The 14,588-nt window shown below is 38.2% G+C and overlaps 1 pseudogene; it reads right to left on the reverse strand.

The window, feature by feature from the left end:
• Positions 1–4,986: 4,986 nt before the first annotated feature.
• LOC149207095 (ABC transporter B family member 15-like) lies at positions 4,987–13,145 on the reverse strand (annotated as a pseudogene).
• Positions 13,146–14,588: the final 1,443 nt, after the last annotated feature.

Below are 14,588 nucleotides of genomic sequence, written 5' to 3' on the forward strand. Positions count from 1 at the left end.
GCTCCACCTGAACTGTAACCACCTTGCTATGGTATTTGTGATATTCATGAGATAGGTCCTTTTCATAAAGACAAAACTGATCACAAACTTGCTTCTGCAACATCAAACTGCCTACCCAGCCTAATACACCTAACATTTTTTCTTCCTTTTGATTGGGTGCATTTGAACTAGCAAACCCTTTCTCCTTTGTTTTTCTTTTGACTGCCCTCCTATCTAAGTCTGCCCTTATCTCTTCTAGGGGCTCAGATTTAGCTATTGAGCTCCCTTGCTTCTCTACCTAATTACTGATCTGCCAAGCTTGAACTGTTGGAACAGATCTTATTCTCTAATCCTAAAACAAGAAATTTAAACATGGACTGGCAAGCCTAAGGATTCTAGTGTTGGTACCTTGGAAATTCTTGATGCGTGATACTCGATAAACAAACTATTTCCCCTGGAGTTGAAGCCTCATCTCGGAGGTGACCCGTAGTTGATAGTTTAGGAATAATGAGGTCTACGAATGGGCGGAATGTGTAAGGCTTGCAACAAATTGGATTTCTATTACAGATAAGTGTTCATGTGCCATGTGTATTGATTTATGTTTATGTGCCATGTTTTCCTGTAAATATTAGTGTGGGTTCTGTATTTATGATTATTCCACTATGCAAGAAATAATTAATGTATATAATTGTTCATGCAACTTTAATACATGGTACCTGTCTATGCTTAGAATGGATTCCACGGTGTTAATTGCTTGAAATTGATTACATGCATATTGAATATGTTGTTAGAGTTTGATCCATTTAAGGCTTGGCCCTTCTCTAATTATTTTTGGTCACATCCATACTCGTTATGTTGCCTAGGGATTATGTAATTAATGTTAAACCATGCTTAATTTATGTTTATTAAGGTTAAACATGTATATATGTATATTTTCCTATGTTTGCATTGTGCCCATATTTTACACATCAAGGTTAATTAGCAAGTCTTTTCTATACAACTCATGGGTATTATGCATTATGGCATCAATTTATGCATAAATGAGGTGTTGCAGTTAAATCGGTTGTATTTTTGGGAAAACTTGGAAATGCTAAAGTTGTGTAAGTAACTCCTACCCACGTATAGTTACAATCATGGGCTAGAATGGAAAATGAAAAGGAAATTATTATAGTTACTAGTCACTGTCAACCATTGGGTACAATTGTATCTCATTGGTAATGGAATTTAGCTAGGGTTTGATAATTGGAATCATAAATTATGTGCTTCTATAGGAATTTTTGATAAAATTTGGGTTTTGGGTGAGTAGCATTTCCTGATTCAGGGTCATGGACGTTACAACTCTGATTATAACTAAGATTGCACTACAACATAGTTCTAATTTCTGATTTTGTATCTTGATATACTTATCATCAAGCTTTAACAACCTATAAGATCAAATTTATTCTTCCTTGTACCATCCATCAATCACCTTCTACAATTGTGAACTCCATGTGTTGCAAGCCTTGCTTATGTACCTCTGAAGAGGGTTGTTGTACATCTCACCTCCTCCTCTTGTTAAGAGCAACTTAAGAGCATGTTTTTGTTGTTTCCCTCTAAGGTGTTTTAACTACTCCTCAATACTATAAAGTTTAACAACTAACCTTGCATTTATGATCCTCCATTTTTCAAGCTCACTATCCTTCTTCAATATTGTTAACTTTGGCCTCTTGAGTTTTTACTTTATTTAAAAGAGGCCTCCTACAATATCCTACAAATTTGTGGCTTCTTCACACTTTTACAGCTCCTGCATTCTATCTTGGGGATCACTACTACCATCATCCTCTTGTGTTATGGTATCTGCAGATGATGAGGATTGTGCTTCACTAGGTCTTTTCTCTTCTATCGGTTCCTCCTCAACTAACATGTTTTCTTCTTAGCAGATGGAATTGACCCTACACTTTGTGATTTCACCTACTCCTTTGTCCTTAGCACCCTGTTACTGCAACAAACATTTTCCTTTACTAATTCCTCAACAGTGACAAGTTTTTATGCTTTCCTATTGTGATTAAAAAAATTTCTTCCTTCCCTTTTAGTTCTTACCCTTGTTGGCATAATATGTAGCCTACAACCCCATTAAACTTAACTCTCTTTCAGTTAGTTATATTTTAAACCATTTAAGGTTTATCTCAACCAATATTCCTAAGAGTCCATGAGAAACAGGTGAAACAACTTCTCTTTCCTTAGAATAGCCAACACCTTCGATTACAACTACTTGCAAAAGACATGATCATCACTTGGAATCAAAGAAAAAATATTCTGCATGATAGCCTTTACAATGCTTGGAAGATATTCTCTAATGCTGGTGAAGACATAATGTAGTATATGAAATCAAATTATTGGAATCTAGAGTGAACATATTGGCACACATTTTCGTTCTGGCAACTATATCCAATATCTTGATTTTCTTACCAAAGGTAAGGTCCTCAATATCCTACAATTCTTGGAAGCTCTCCACAATTAGTTATAACACCATTCTTAGAATTTTTTTGTTGTAGGGAAAATAATAGTAGTTATGCTTATGATCTCATAGAGGCAAGAAGCAATTGCAAGTCTTACCTCCTTAGAAGGATATTCCATGAACTTGTGCTGGATAAAGGAAAGTATCTGTCTTTACTTCCCAAATTAATATCCTACGACCAAATTGGGCTACTTTGGACAAGCATGTATCCAAATCCTCCAGCTGAGAGTGAACATCCCCTATCTACATCAACTTTAAATTTGACCCAAGTACAAAGAGAAAATTTCCCACATCATTTTCTTTCTATAGATCACTCACATGCTTTTTCTAAAGAGAAATATGAACTCCTTTGGAGAAAGGTTTGCTAATTTGTCTTGTTATTTTTTCCATAAAAACATCACTGCCCAAAGAACCCATTAAAGTATTGCTAAATTGTTGTTTCCCTCCTACCAATTTATTGATGGCATGTATGAGGCCTTCTAAGGCCTAGTTCCATCTAGCATCCATGAGCCAATAAACTTGAAATTTTTCAAATTCCTCTTTAAAAATTTCAAGGGATATTATGCTTTCCCCTTTCCATTATTTCTAAATATGCCAACAACCATTAAATAAAATCTTCACAATGTTCAAGGGTTTGTTTAAGAAATTCTATGGCATAATTTTTTGCTGGAAAAACACCATAGAAATTCAAGGGTTTGCTACATAAATTTTGTGGCACAATTTTTTTTGGGAAATAAACACTAGAATTTATACAACTAGAAATCACCACTAATTAAATCAAATGCAAAATGAGAGATTAAGCTACAACTATTATTTCATTGTAGGAATTCTTTGAAGGAATTGTTTTGTGAATCTATGAGACTAATTCTCACAAAATCCTTTAGAAAATTGTTTGTCGTAATATGGTGACAAGTCGGCTTTACTACTATGGGTTTTGATTATACATTGCAATTCATAAAAATCTAGGAAAACTATCTCCAATACTAATGCAATATCCCCTTTTAAATTTATTTTAATTTCTTAGAAATTATTCTATGAAATTTCTTCAGGGGAAGCACATAATAATTCTTGCCAAGGATTTGATTGATTTAAAATCAATAATTGCAAAGTGTACACAAAATTCACTGTGAAACCCCAACTATTTATTTATTTATTATTAAGAAGCAAATCATATCAAAATTCATAGGAACCTAACAAATAGATAAGTTAGAGAAATTTTCTCTCTCTAGATTCCTCGATTTTCAATTATGTGTTGCTTCATCCTTCTCACCATTGTTCCAAAATCTCAATTTTTCTAAGCATCAATGAGGAATCTGATCAATCACTCCTCATTGAGTGGCTATGGTATATCTCTCAATACCAAAGTCTCTCTTTACTAGATCAACTAAGTTGGAGCACTGACCATCAAAACTAACCCTCTACATAATGTGGGCTCTCACCCTAACAAGCTCCAAAATGAATGACCATCAAACTAATCCTCTACATAATGTGGGCTCTTACCCTATAAGCTCCAAGATGAATGCACACACGAGTGAGCTCTCATCTCCTTTGATACTCATGGGCTATCATAATACTATGGGTCATTTTCTTCTTTTATTAGAGTGACTTATGATATTTCTTTTTTGTTAGTCACTTTTAATTAATTAATTCTCCCATAATCCATAATTAGTTTTAATTTGTAATCGGGGCTACTAAAATATTTTCATTTCTCAATATTAAAAAAAGAAATTATGAATTTACAACTCCATATAATATATAAAAATATAAAAACCCAAATCCTCCTACATTTGTTTACTAGTTTGAAATTATTAAAATTTGAAAACTCAAATGCATATTTTTTTATTTTCATTATATTTTTTTTATAAACTTGGTAAGATTATATCTTCATCATGTCTAACTTCTTGGGTGGATTGGGGATATCACAAGATAGATTTGAACCCAAGACTTTTGGTTGGTGAAATTTCATTTCCACGGCCATTGCCAATTGAGCTACCCCAAAGAATCATTTTCATTATATTTTAGAACAAAAACTATTTAACGATTTTGTATATTATATTGAAAAATATTTAATCATGACATTAATTAGTTAGTATTGAATTTCTTCTATATCCAAATTTGTATATTACAAATGTTAATATATATTTTGTAACATTTTGGCTAGTGAACAAAATAACACATTAAAGATTGAAACATCATTGAGTTATGGAGGTTGGATTACTATTAATAAGCATTGATTTTAGTATAATATATATGAACTATAAAATTTATATAAACTTTACATTCCAATAAATAAATAATTAAATAAATATATTTTCCAATAATAATGAAATAGAAATACGGTCAAAATATTTTACATGATCGTTAAGGTTCTTTGTAAAAAAACATTTCTTGTAAAATTTTCATTCGATAAAGCGAGCTAAATTCGCGGGGATTCCAAATTCAACATTTAGGGGAAGCCCCAAAGAAAGATTAACGACGTGGATCCTGAGATGCATGATGAATATGACGATCTAGTGGTGGCGTCGCTGCATGTTGACGAGAGAGTGATATGGACTGCCTTCTCCTTTGCTCATCAAATAAGAATGACTTCCGTGCTCAATCACTTTCCCACCTTCTAACAGAAAACAATGAAGACTCTTCAGAAGAGCCTTTCACTAAGGTGCTTTCCCACAGCTCACACTCTCTTCAAAACACTCAGCTTCACAAGTGGCCTCACACATAGCTACCACAAAGCTACCACCAGTAGCTTTGATACCATGACAGAAAACAATGAAGACTCTTCAGAAGAGCTTTATATTCCATTACTGAATATAATTGTTTATAGATGCATAAGAGGAGAATCAATAATGACCATCGTCGACCTCCACCATCTTGAAATGATGTTCTACTAATTCTGGCAGAGTCACATTAAACTTGCTAGCGTTTGAACATTGGGCTACACTGTTTGCGCAGTTGTGATTAATGGTCTAACACCTTCAATCACAGCAATCGAATCTGAATTTTGAATGGTGGTCAGTCCATGAGCTACCACAATGCTCATTCTTCCCACCATAATTCTATCGAGCACCTCTTGAAAAATCTTCTCTGACCGGTTGTCCAACGCGCTTGTTGCCTCTTCAGAAAACAATGAAGACTCTTCAGAAGAGATTTATATTCCATTACTGAATATAATTATTTATAGATACATATGAAGGAGAATCAATAATGACGTCCCTCGATCTTCATCGTCTTGAAATGACGTTCCACTGATTTTTTCAGAGCCACATTAAACTTGTTGATGTGTGAACATTGGGCTACGCCGTTTGTGTAGTTGTGATTAATGGTCTAACACCTCCCCTTAATCACGACGGCCTAAACTTTAACTTGCCTGCTAGTCTAAGTCTCAGTTGTGGTTACAACAAAACATTTCATTTTTGTCTTCTTGCTAAAGGGTCCATGCTTGTTCCTTTTCCTTTTCTGGTGCAGTTTCATCTTCACCTTTATCACTTTCTTTATGAGCTTCCTCTGCTCCTTGCTTACGTACTTAACATCAGCGACCTTTTCCGGATAGGGATGCAATGAAAGATGCCGAACAAGGTAATCTAATTCATGTTCTCCCCACTTTCCATGAAGAGCCACCAAAATGCACTCGTCTTCAAACACAAGCGGTCCATGGTAATATCCTCCATAGTAACAGTCATCTTGAAAGCAGATCCAATAAAACTTCTAACAATTGGGTTATGAGAGAAGTAAGTTTTACTCTCAGTGATTACAGAATCACGTGGAATATATTTTAGCTCGTGATAATCAATAACATAATCCTCAATAGCATCACATTGTTTGTCAAAGATTTCTTTGAACTCAAAAACACTGCCAGACCCAAAAATGTTTCCAAATAGATTCCTAAGAAAATGATCATCTAAAGGGTTATTGTCAAAAAATCTAAAAAGATAGACATATCAGCTGGGCTCCACTTTATCTCTACCACATAGAAAAGAACACAACAAATAAGACACATTAGAGATCTAACAACACTCCCACACAACTGTTAGCTAGGCTCAAATTTTCCTTAAACTCTGGCCAACTTTGACTTCAAAATAGAAGCACACTCACTCTGCGTCTCACTTCCGAGGATGCCCGTAACCGGACAGTGGTTCTAACCAAAAATCTGAACACAAAAGCTTTCACACCCTTGGATCTGCCACTGAGACGTATATCCGGGCTAATGGTCCTTTGGGAGATCTCAACGCAACACGCAGTAGATTCCTGCCAAGCATAGAAACTGACTTTTTTTTGAAATTCTTCGACAGTTTCTCACACTCTACCCTACCCGAGTCTTCAATCAGCTCCTCTACTCCTCCGCCACTCATTTAACAGTCTCTTCAAGGGATTGTACAACTAACAAAGCTCTCTATCCAGTGCATTGCAAAAAACAGCTTCAAAAAATCTTCTAGGTGGCTCACAATCCACCACTCTTCACACATAGATCGTTTCCTGAGACCTTCACAGGGGTCTCCACTCCTCGGCCTTCAGGCACCTTCACGTTCGGCAGTGTGCTATCACACTTGAACCCTACCTTCACAGCATTTCCAAATACACAACAAACTCAAAAAAAAAAAGACTAGCTCTTCAAAGGCTCTTCACACCACTCGGCAGAAATAACAAAATCTCCAGGATTAACATCAAACAGCGCAAAGCTCACCGCACTTCATAATCCAATGCCCCTGGCCGACCCCTTTAAACTGACAACAACCATATAACTAACAAACTCGGCCCTTGGCTTTATTCCACAACGGACTCTCTATATTCAAAGCAAAGCTCCACATTGCTCTAGGCATCTCCACTCACAACCAGACTCTCTATATTCAAAACAAAGCTCCACACTGCTCTAGGCATCTCCGCTCACAACTAGAGGAGAACACTCCACTGTCAACAAAACACTTCCCTCCGTTGATCAAGAATACCCACAGCTCATATCAACATCTCTCCACACGTGAAGAAATGACAAGAAAAGAGGCAAAGCTTCACGCATCAAACTCAGTGAGGTTCAACAAAACCTCTTTGCCCAGTAGCAACACTCCTTCATGTTGCTCTACGCAAGACAAGATAGCAACACTTCTAGACAGCGCTGAAGGCGGTAGCTCAACGACCCCTCTAACCAGTTAATCACAGAGTGCAGGTTCAACAACGCCTCTTTGCCGAGCAGGACAGCAACACTCCCTCACGTTGCTCTGCCCACAGCAGAACTATGTTACCAGAAACGAGAAACGGGAAAGGAAACGAGAAACCAGAACGAGACAAGAAACATAATTAAGAGGTTTCGCATTCAAGAAACGAGGAGAGAGAAAAAATAAGAAAATATAAAAAAAACATACAACAAAACATTCATTTACCTAAAAAACATTCATTTACATAGCTGAAAATGTAATCATCCCATTTATGATTTACCCATAATGGATTAGTGTGTATGGCCAGACCCCGGGCCGAATGCTAGGGAGATACAACAGTGGACTCTTATGACCTGCTCCAAGGCAGGGAGATATAACAATGGATTATAGCCTGCTCCAAATTAGTAACTTCTAACATTAAAAATCTTTGTGAGATTGATGTTGGGTGTAGAGTTTAGGTTGATTTATGCTATTTGAGTTATAAAAACTATAGCTTCATTGGAAAAATAAGAGATAATGGAAAAGTCCAAATTGACAATTCGAGCGACATGTGCAATGAAACTATATACTTTCAATCAAACTACAGATTCCCTGTCTGGGAATATTAGTGTAATCGCTCAAATCGTCGTTATACATTCTTCAATGTGCATTGTTGAAGATACACACCCCAAACCACCTCCCAAACAGGTAATGAAAATTAAATTCTGAGTGCTGATCATGAAGACCAGAACGGACGTAGAAAACGGCGTTTTCCGTCCCGTTCCGTTTCTTGTGCGTTTTTTTCCAGAAACCCTCGCTGCCGTCCCGTTTCTGGTAACATAGCAGCAGAACAACAACACTTTTAGACAACGCTGAAGGCAACAACTGAACGGCCCCTCTAACCAGTCAATCATAGTTCATCACACTACAAGCAGACTCCACATGCCCTTCACACCACAGAGTCATCACTCTGGCCACCGCCACCAAGCCCTCGCTACTCTCGCCAAACACAGCTCACGTGTGTTCTCACAGAAAACATGAAGACTCCATCAAAGATCTTTATATTCCATTACTGAATATAACTATTTATAGACACATATGAAGGAGAATCAATAATGATCTCCGTCGATGTCCGCCATCTTGAAATGATGTTCTACTGATTCTGGCAGAGTCATTAAACTTTAAACTTGCTGACGTGCGAACATTGGGCTACGCCGTTTGCGGAGTTGTGATTAATGTTCTAACACCTTCAATCACAGCAATCGAATCTGCATTCTGAATGGTGGTCAGTCGACGAGCTACCACAATGCTCGTTCTTCCCACCATAATTCTATCGAGCGCCTCTTGAACAATCTTCTCTGACTTGCTGTCCAACGCGCTTGTTGCCTCGTTGAGCTGTAATATGCTTGGATTCTTTATTATTACTCTGGCTATCGCAATGCGTTGCTTTTGTCCTCCAGATAATTGAACTCCTTTGTCTCCGCAGTTTGTTTCATATCCCTCCTTCAAAGAGCTGCACAAATCCAAGTTTATTTCACTGATCTGGTTCAATAAATCCCTATTCCATAAACAATTATTTCGATTGCAGTTGATTCAGTATGTTGTAATTTACTGCATAAACATTCTCTTTTAATTGAACAATTGGGGTATTTACCTGATGAAGTCATGAGCATTTGCAGCCTTTGCAACTTCGATCATCTCCACCTCGGTTGCCTTCTCTTTTCCGTAGAGAATGTTTTCCCGAATGCTTCCTCCAAATAGGGTGGGCTCCTGACCGACCAGGGCTATGTGATTTCCCAGACTCTTCAAATTGAACCTCCTGATGTTACTGTCATCGATTTTCACATTGCCATCGATTTTCACAGATCCTTTTAGGGGATCCTAAAACCTTTCAATTAATCCAATGATGGTCAATTTTCCAGATCCGCTTTGTCCTACAAGTGCCATGCTTTTGCCAGCCTTTATGCTTAAGTAGAAGTTCTTGAAGATGATAACATCTGGACGAGCTGGATAAGCAAAATCCACGGTTCCTTCTATCTTATCCATTTTCTCACCCCTCTCGTCATCCGGGTTTATCTGGATCTCTCTGTCCAGGATGCCAAAGACAAATTTAACTGCATCAGAGCCTATAACGATGTTGCCGCTCATAGTTCCTGCTTCTCCTATCACTCTTCCAGTGCTCATCAGAATGAAGAAAACTTTGAAAAGAGATTCGGGGGTGATTTGTTTTTTTGCTACAAGGTGTCCCCCATACCAGAAGTCCAGAGTGACATTAGCTATAGTGATGCATTGTGATGCTCCCAGGGCACATCCTGCAAACAGAGATTGTTTGATATTGTCTCTGCGAGGTCCTTCTTGAGTCTTTTCGAAGAGACGGAGAATCTTGTCCTGTGAAGAGAAGGCACTAATAGTACGATGGTTAGCAACAACTTCTGCTGCGAGTTGACTGCCTGTATCTTGAGCTTTGAGAGCCTTTTGAGACATGGTCTTGAGGAGAGCCCTTCTAGCATAAAAACATGATATTATGATGGGTTGCACTGCGATTATTACAAGTGCAAGATGCCATTCTAAAATCAAAGTCACGGATAAGGCTACTGTCAAAGCGGACGAAGTTTGTAGAATTAACGATATACGATCTCCAACCAGGGATCTCACCTTTAATACATATAGAACACTAATCATTAGAAAACTGTAACACGGTTCACAACATTATTATAAATATTAAAACATTTAGGTCAGTTACTTGCCACATTAGTATCAGTTGCGAGTCTGGAGCAAATAGCTCCGCTAGAATTCTCGTCCTTGTCGAACCACCCAACCTCGAATGTAGGGATCTTGGTCAACATCCGCTCTCGAATTATTTTTGTAAGATACTCCCCCATAGCTCCAAATTTGTAATGCTGCAACACGTTCAGTATGAGCGATATTACTCCCAAGGCCACAAAAATGGAGGCGTATACTTTGATTCTGGATTTGATTTGGTCATGGTCGTGAAGAAAAAGTGCAGATATAATTGCCCCAAATAAAAAGGAATAGGTAGGTTGAACTGCTCCAAAACCTAAGGCTCCTGCACAGCCTAAAAGAGCATGTTTCCATTCCGGAGCATTTAAAAGAAACAGTCGACGGAATGAAGGAGCGGACGGAAGCTGATGTTCATCTGTGAGTTTTCGCTGGACTGATTCAAACGCGTTCGGGCTACATACGGACTTGTTCGAACTAGATCTACTATATATGCTAGAGCTTGTTTCTCTCAATGACTGGCCTAGTATAGTGGGGCCTTCGAATCGCTCATCTGGGTCATCGGCCGCGGCCTATTGCAGCTGCACCAAAGTCGCATATGCTCCATTGGGTTTACAGATCAGATATTCATGCGTACCAGTCTTGATCACATGACCATTTTGAACCACCGCGATCATGTCGGCGTTGCGGATGGTGGAGAGGCAATGAGAAACTATAATAGTTGCGCGTCCTACTGAAGCATGCTCTAGAGCAGCCTCAACAATCTTCTCCGACTCTGCATCTAGAGCACTTGTGGCCGTGGCACCGACAATCTCATCCATGCTGGCACCCTCCTTTCCGAATAGAATGTTCTCCTTAGGTTGATGTGGCAAAAAGTGCAGGTTCTTGACTTACTAGTCCAATCTGGGAACGGAACCATTTCAACTGTAGCGTTTTAGTGTTCACTCCCTCCAGCAAAATCCCTCCAGCGAGCGGATCATAGAACCTCTCTATCAACGCCACAACTGTAGATTTTCCTGACCCGCTTCCTCCCACCAACGCAACGGTCTTCTTTGCGGGAATGTTTAGACAGAAATTGTGAAATATCATGGACTCTGGTCAAGATGGATATGCAAACTCCACATTTCTAAATTCAACTTCACCGTTGATCTCTTGAAGTATTTCACCCTTTGTATCTTCACAAACAATAATTGGTTGTCTATCGATCATATCAAAGATGCGTTTACCAGCAACACGTGCTTCTGAAAAGTATCTGATATACGGAAGCGCAGTCCCTAGAGCTCTGCATGCACATCGGTGACTCCAGACATCTTGATCAAAATCCTGAAAATATGGTAAATTGCAACAACGATTCCAGCAATTTGGATCAAACTTCCAAAAATGATGTAAACTTGCCATTCTAGAATAAATTATAGAAACAATTGAGAAAGAGAGAAAAGGACATGAAGAAAGCTTACAAGCCTCCGTTAAGTTGAGAAACAGAACTCACGATAATCATTCCTCCGGTTGCGCCATGAAACATAATTAATCTACTACTGTACCAAGCGTTGAACGCCGTAATACAGAAGCTCACTCCTGTGCTCCCTACTGCCAAGCCTTTCAGAAGACCTTGCTTAAGCCCAAGCTTTACAGTTGCATTAAGTGCATCTGAGAACTTGGTCATTGCCCTCTCCTCTCCAACGAAAGCGAAGACTATTGTAATCGAAGAAAGTGCTTGCTCTGCGATATTTCCAGCTATACTATAGGCTTCATTCAAATTGCGAGAAGTCCTAGCCAGAATCCGTCCATACATTACCCCGGGGATGATCAGCAAGATCCCGGAAGGAAATGACACTCTTGTCAGTGCCCATGTCAAGTAGAATGTGAAAAGATAACTGCCGAAAAATAAAGATGTATTCATAAGGAAGTTGGGCAGCTGAAGATGGACAATCTCCCAAGAGAGTTAGCATGAGAATTAGAAAATTTAATGAAAAGTCAGCACTCTGAACATTGATAAATTAGAAGAGATGATAGAGTAATTAAGATCATACCTTTTCAGTAAAGACATCCTGTATAACGAGAGTATCAGTAGTAATGCTGGTAACCACTTCTGATGTAGTGGTGCCTTGGTTGTCGAAGAATCCCTCGTCCTGCCTCATAACCGCTTTCAAATATTTCATACGCATCTGGGATGTCTGCCTTTCACCGGTTCTCGCCCAACAGAACGCCTGTGATCATACAAAGCAGAGTAAAGCATTAATCATAGATAAGATTATCCAAAAACCTTTCGGTAAACACTGTAGGCAAGGTGAAAGTGACGGGAAGAGGTTATGCCCACCTAGAAATGCAGCAAACGAGACGCTGAATGATAAATACAGCAGACGTATAGTATACTACGAATTAACCAACACCACTACACAATGCACATCAATATGCGAGATGAGTATTATGCCAAGTTTTGAAGTCTAAAAAATAAGTATTACCCTGTTGATATTGTGAAGGTACTCTGCGGTGGGTGTGGAAGCAAAATTTCCAAGTGTGTTTATCAAACTGCTTAGTATAAGCATCAACAGAGGCCTATTCATTCCATCTGCAATGGTCCCTGCAGTACCGATTGCCATAAGCCACATATCAAATGTGTCAGCGTATTTAAAAAGTTTCCATAGTGGAATGTCTGTATCATTTGGACGAACAACCCTGTTCATGTCGGTGTTACTTTCCACACGATCATGAGGTTTACGAAAATATGCTATCCCTTCTACCATCTTTTTTTTTTCTTCTTTTCGTTCTACCAGACTTGACATCTCTGTTTGTTCCGTCGCCATAATCTTAGGGTGCAGGAACACCAGACTTCTTCACCCTTCATTGTCTTCTAGTAGCAAAACAATGTATTTGTATATAATCATTACAGTATGCAACCAGAACCCTGTCACTATCCCGGCAAACGGTTTCACTTTTGTATTTTATCAGGGAAAACATTGCCTCCTTACGTTACTCGTATATATTTTATTACAGAAATTAACATAAGACATCACGGTCAGATTATATAAAAAGCAATTCCAGGTAAGTGATGAGATGTTAAATGTTTCCAAATGTAAAATGATGACTCTGTTTCTGTGACTGAGTGTGAGATTATTTTAGATCCTTGCAAAACCCTAACATAGTAGGTCAGCAATCATCAAATCTTCTAAAACCTTCGCATCCTGAAATCCTTTCAAAACTATAATATGATAGGTTGCACAACTTGCGCTCAGTTACCTATTGCATCCACCACGGTGTTATAAAGTGTCCGGTATCCTTTCAAAATTCTGGTACGATAGGGACAATGTCTTAACCATCGAATCCGTGATGCTGACGGCAACCCATATTTAGAGTGATATTCACTTATTAATGGGTGGAGTTGTATACGCTGATATTCAGGCTGATATTGACTTATTAATTCATATTTAACTGATATTGATTTATTAATGCATATTTAAGTGTTAGAAATATTTGGCGAATTTAATTTTCATTTTCGCCTAGAGGAGACGCAGAGAGTTATGATTTTCGCGAAGCTATTTTTGCAAAACTAGGTTCACGCACCGCGAAGCAGATTTTGTGGAGCTACCTTCATGAACCACAAGGCTAATTTCCCAGACATGGATTTCGTGCACCTCAGAACTATTCCAGAGACTTAATGAATACTCACAGTGAAAATAACAAGATAGGTTTGGAGCAACACACTAAAACTTAGTATTCATTTCTTAAACATGAAAATACATCTACATGAGACTGCGGCTCATTTACAAAATAAAATAAAATTTTACAGAGATTTAAACTTACGCGACGTAACACACAATAAAACATAGTAACTGTTGTTTTCACGCGCCCACCATTACAAAATAAAATAAAATTTTACAGAGATTTAAACTTATGCGACGTAACACACAATAAAACATAGTAACTGTTGTTTTCACGCGCCCACCAAAATTCGCTCCACCATTTTCTCCACAGAGACTTGTGCTATTTTCTTACTTCTTACTCTCTAACCTCTCTACACACTCTAACACTTACAAAATGACTTTTACATTCATATATAACTCAACATACAATTTTACATTTAATTCACGACACAGCGAAATTAATTTTGATGTTGTTCTTGAGTGTGATCAGAGTCGCGTAGGTGTTTCTGGAGTGTGGGCAAGATTGTTGAATTAATGGTCGCCCATATCTGTTTACCTAAGTACATAAATTCTTTAAATGCCTTTGTTGGGTTTCTGAATGGTTCG

This window comes from Pinus tabuliformis, chromosome 1_2, assembly GCF_031772625.1.
Source record: "Pinus tabuliformis cultivar Carrire ecotype Pingquan chromosome 1_2, CPIR1, whole genome shotgun sequence".
NCBI classification, from domain to species: domain Eukaryota; kingdom Viridiplantae; phylum Streptophyta; class Pinopsida; order Pinales; family Pinaceae; genus Pinus; species Pinus tabuliformis.